The following is a 6,010-nucleotide window of genomic DNA, read 5'->3' as shown; positions in this document are numbered from 1 at the left end:
ATTACTAACCAGTTATCCTCTATGAAAATGTCTCTTGATGATGAGTTGCAGGCATTGTTACTTCTCATTTCATTACCAGAAAGTTGGGAGACACTAGCGGTTTCCCTCAGTAATTCTGCGCCAGATGGTGTTGTCACCATGAGTTAAGTAACAAGCAGTTTATTGAATGAAGAGTTGAGAAGAAAAAATTCAGCAACTTCTCAAAATTATTCACAAGCACTTATCTTAAAGAACAGAGGAAGGCCAAAGTCTAGAAGTAGTTCACGTATAGGTAGGAGCAAGTCAAGATCAAGAAAAGATATTATTTGCTATAACTTTGGTGAGAAAGAACATTACAAGAACTAATGTAAGCAACATAAGAAGATCAAGAAAAGATATTATTTGCTATAACTTTGGTGAGAAAGAACATTACAAGAACTAATGTAAGCAACATAAGAAGATCAAGAAAAAGGAAAAAGAAGTGGAGTCTACAGAGTCAAAAGATAATACTACAGCTATAGTGCAGGGTGGTGATTATTTGATTTTGTCTCCTTCTGTTGATATTTTTGCTTGTGTGTTAGGATATTGAGTGGGTGATTGACACAGGTGCTTCTTATCATGCTACACCACAAAAGGAGTTTTTTGCTACATACAGGTCTAAAAATTTTGGTGTTGTCAAGATGGGCAACTATGGCATAACGAACATCATTGGCATGGGTGATATCCATTTAAAGACCAACCTTGGTTGCAAGTTGGTGCTTAAGGATTTGAGGCATGTGGTTGACTTGAGGCTGAATTTAATTTCAGTTGGAAGACTACATGATGAAGACTATGATAGCAGATTTTAGAAAGGGCAATGGAAGCTCAATAAGGGTTCTCTTGTTATAGCTAGTGAAAAGAAATGTTATACTTTGTACAGGTTTTAGACTAAAGCTTATGGTGAGTAGTTAAATACTACAGAGAAAGACTTCAGCATTGAGTTATGGCATAGGCGATTGGGACACATAAGCGAGAAGGCGCTGCAAGCTCTTTCCAAGAGAAAGGTATTGCCATACCTCAGAGGTACACATCTGAACCCTTGTATTGATTGTTTGGTTGGTAAACAACACAGAGTTTTATTTGCTAGTCCTGCTTTGTCTAGAAAAATGCATGCCTTAGACCGTGTTTATACAGATGTATGTGGTCCTTTGAGGACAAAAACTCCTGGTGGATCTATTGATGTTCTTGGTATAAGTGGTGTACTTTATTTTATCACTTTTATATATGATTTTTCCAAGAAAGTTTGAGCCTATGCTTTGAAGACCAAAGATCAGGTGATTAATGTCTTCAAAGAATTTCATGCTAGGGTTGAAAATGAGACAAAAAAGCAATTAAAATGCATAAGATCATATAATGGTGGTGAGTACACAGGATTATTTGATGAGTATTGTAGGTCACATGGGATCCAACATGAGATGACAGTTTCCGGTACATCTCAGCATAATGCAATTGCAAAGAGGATGAACCGCACCATCATGAAAAAGATCAGATGTATGCTTTCATAGGCCAAGCTACCCAAAAGGTTTTGGGATAAGGCTTTGAGGACTGCAGTTGATGTGATCAACTTGTCACCATGTACAGCCCTAAATGGTGATGTTGTAGAGCATGTATGGTCAGGAAAGATGTTTCCTACAAGCATTTGAGAGTGTTTTGTTGTCGTGCATTTGCACATGTTCCAAACAATGAGAAGCCCAAGCTGGATGGTAAGACTAAAGAATATATTTTTCTTGGCTACTCACATGATCAGTTTGGTTACAGGTTTTGGAATCCAGAAAAATAGAAGGTGTTTAGAAGCAGAGATGTAGTTTTCTTTTAGGATCAAACCTTTGAGGATTTGAATGAGAAGATACAAGCCAAGACTTCTGTAGAAGGATTATCAGATTGTGACCTAGTTACTCCTCCAATATATTAGGGTGATGGGGGAGATGTGCAGGAAGATACTATAGAGCTTGATGTTGATCTACTTGCAGGACATGTTGAGCAAGAAGAAGATTGAAACAACATGTGTGATGGAGAAATAATAAATGTGTATTGCAGTACTCTATTTTAGAAAGCATGTGCACTATTAGCATTGTCAAATAATTCTTATGTGTCATCGATATTCGACATGAGGTACTATAAAATTTTGAGGTTATTAATATGTGTCATATTGTTTCAGGGATACCTCGAGGGCATTGACAGCTCATTATTTAGACTTAGCAATAAGACACATGATAGACGGTTCAATTAAATACATCACTGCAACAACACTAACTCCTTTTGAGTGTCAATCTAAAGATCATGATTTGGGAGCATTACTTATGTGGTGAATCCTTACAGCAAGCTCTATAATTTTAACGTGTTGATCTACAGTTTATCATCTCTGAGATGCTTTTCTACTATATCCATTTGGTGAGACCTAAACTTTTCATTTTACAAGATCCATTATGATATACTGAGTCGGTTTTTAATATTATTATGATCCTCTTATTATTCTGGAGAAGATTTATTATAAATATATTATCATTATTGGTGATAGTAAAAGTTTGAATTAGATTACGGTCCCATGATTTTTTTCGTATTAAAATTTTTATGTAAAAATTTAATGTCTGATTGATTCATTGAATTATTATTCGGTTATAATAAATTTTTCCAACAAAACCTATTCTTCTGAATGTGTGATCCAAAAATACTCGCATTTAGACCCACTTACATTATTTTTAGAGGTAATTTTAAAAATAGTATTACTCGGTCTAAACTTAGTCAAAACAAGTTTAAACTTTTGACAAACCTTTAGATTACTCCCCGATGCACAAAAATATAACTTTTCTGATTTTTCTAAAATTTATTTGATATTTTTATAGTATTTTCATTTTCTGATTACTCTAAGTTTTTCTAATTTTTTAATTTCATCAAATTTTAAAGCTTTTATACAATATTTATTAACCTTTTAACTTCTAAATAAGTTTTTTAATTATTATAAAATTTGGTGCAATTCAGTGTAACTCAGTCTAAACAAATCGTGACTTTTAAGAAACCTTTAAATTGCTCCGAGATGGATAAAAATATAATTCTTTATTTTTAAAATTTTTAAATGATAATTTTTTTCATTTTTTCATGTGAATACTTTGGATTATCAGGGTTGTGGTGATTTAATTTTTGTATTTGAACATGGAGGACAGTAGTGTTTCTCGTATGATTAGTTTGAATGGAAACAATTGGATGATATGGAAATCAAGAATAGAAGATCTCTTGTATTGCAAAGATTTGTATGGACTTTTGCACGGGGATAGTGCAAAACCCACAACTATGACAGATGATGAGTGGAAGAGGTTAGATCGAAAAATAGTTGGGTTTATTTGATAGTGGCTTGATAATAGTGTCTTTCACCATGTTTCTACTAAAGTTCTACATATTCTCTTTGGAAAAAATTGGAAGGTCTCTATGAAAGAAAAACAATTGGTAACAAAGCTTTTATGATAAGAAAACTTGTGAACCTAAAATATAGAGAGGGTACTTCTATTACTGAGCATTTGAATGAAATGCAAAGTATTACTAACCAGTTATCATATATGAAAATGTTTCTTGACGATGAGTTGCAGGCATTGTTACTTCTCAGTTCATTACCAGAAAGTTGGGAGACACTAGCGGTTTCCCTCAGTAATTCTGCGCCAGATGGTGTTGTCACAATGAGTTAAGTAACAAGCAGTTTATTGAATGAAGAGTTAAGAAGAAAAAATTCAGCAAATTCTCAGAATTATTCACAAGCACTTATCTTAAAGAATAGAGGAAGGCCAAAGTCTAGAAGTAGTTCACGTATGGGTAGGAGCAAGTCAAGATCAAGAAAATATATTATTTGCTATAACTTTGGTGAGAAAGAACATTACAAGAACTAATGTAAGCAACATAAGAAGATCAAGAAGAAGGAAAAAGAAGTGGAGTCTACAGAGTCAAAGGATAATACTACAGCTATAGTGCAGGGTGGTGATTATTTGATTTTGTCTCCTTCTGTTGATATTTTTGCTTGTGTGTTAGGATATTGAGTGGGTGATTGACACAGGTGCTTCTTATCATGCTACACCACAAAAAGAGTTTTTTGCTACATACAGGTCTAAAATTTTTGGTGTTGTCAAGATGGGCAACTATGGCATAACGAACATCATTGGCATGGGTGATATCCATTTAAAGACCAACCTTGGTTGCAAGTTGGTACTTAAGGATTTGAGGCATGTGGTTGACTTGAGGCTGAATTTAATTTCAGTTGGAAGACTACATGATGAAGACTATGATAGCAGATTTTAGAAAGGGCAATGGAAGCTCAATAGCTAGTGAAAAAAAATGTCATACTTTATACAGGTTTTAGACTAAAGCTTATGGTTGAGTAGTTAAATACTACAGAGAAAGACTTCAGCATGGAGTTATGGCATAGGCGATTGGGACACATAAGCGAGAAGGTGCTGCAAGCTCTTTCCAAGAGAAAGGTATTGCCATACCTCAGAGGTACACATATGAACCCTTGTAATGATTGTTTGGTTGGTAAACAACATAGAGTTTTATTTGCTAGTCCTGCTTTGTCTAGAAAAATGCATGCCTTAAACCATGTTTATAAAAATGTATGTGGTCCTTTGAGGACAAAAACTCCTGGTGGATCTATTGATGTTCTTGGTATAAGTGGTGTACTTTATTTTATCACTTTTATAGATGTTTTTTCCAGGAAAGTTTGAGCCTATGCTTTGAAGACCAAAGATCAGGTGATTAATGTCTTCAAAGAGTTTCATGCTAGGGTTGAAAAGTAGATAGAAAAGCAATTAAAATGCATAAGATCATAAAATGGTGGTGAGTACACAGGATTATTTGATGATTATTGTAGGTCACATGGGATCCAACATGAGATGATAGTTTCTGGTACATCTCAGCATAATGCAATTGCAAAGAGGATGAACCGTACCATCATGAAAAAGATCAGATGTATGCTTTCATAGGCCAAGCTACCCAAAAGGTTTTGGGATGAGGCTTTGAGGACTGCAGTTGATGTGATAAACTTGTCACTATGTACAGCCCTAGATGGTGATGTTGTAGAGCATATATGGTTAGGAAAGATATTTCCTACAAGAATTTGAGAGTGTTTGGTTGTCGTGCATTTGCACATGTTCCAGACAATGAGAGGCCCAAGCTGGATGGTATGACTAAAGAATATATTTTTCTTAGCTACTCACATGATCAGTTTGGTTACAGGTTGTGGGATCCAGAAAAATAGAAGGAGTTTAGAAGCAGAGATGTAGTTTTATTTGAGGATCAAACCTTTGAGGATTTGAATGAGAAGATACAAGCCAAGACTTCTGTAGAAGGATTAGCAGATTGTGACCCAGTTACTCCTCCAGTATATCAGGGTGATGGGGTAGATATGTAGGAAGATACTATAGAGCTTGATGTTGATCTATTTGCAGGATATGTTGAGAAAGAAGAAGATTGAAACAACATGTGTGATGGAGAAATAATAAATGTGTATTGCAGTACTCTATTTTAGAAGGCATGTGCACTATTAGCATTGTCAAATAATTCTTATGTGTCATCGATATTCGACATGAGGTACTATAAAATTTTGAGGTTATTAATATGTGTCATATTGTTTCAGGGATACCTCCAGGGCATTGTCAGCTCATTATTTAGACTTAGCAATAAGACACATGATAGACGGTTTAATTAAATACATCAATGCAACAAAACTAACACCTTTTGAGTGTCAATCTAAAGATCATGATTTGGGAGCATTACTTTTGTGGTGAATCCTTACAGCAAGCTCTATAATTTTAACGTGTTGATCTACAGTTTATCATCTCTGATATGCTTTTCTACTATATCTATTTGGTGAGACCTAAACTTTTCATTTTACGAGATCCATTATGATATACTGAGCCGGTTTTTAATATTATTATGATCCTCTTATTATTTTAGAGAAGATTTATTATAAATATATTATCATTATTGGTGATAGTAAAAGTTTGAATTAGAT

The sequence above is a fragment of the Musa acuminata genome, unplaced genomic scaffold, assembly GCF_036884655.1.
Source record: "Musa acuminata AAA Group cultivar baxijiao unplaced genomic scaffold, Cavendish_Baxijiao_AAA HiC_scaffold_1137, whole genome shotgun sequence".
NCBI lineage: Eukaryota > Viridiplantae > Streptophyta > Magnoliopsida > Zingiberales > Musaceae > Musa > Musa acuminata.
Note: the sequence above shows the minus strand (reverse complement) of the source record.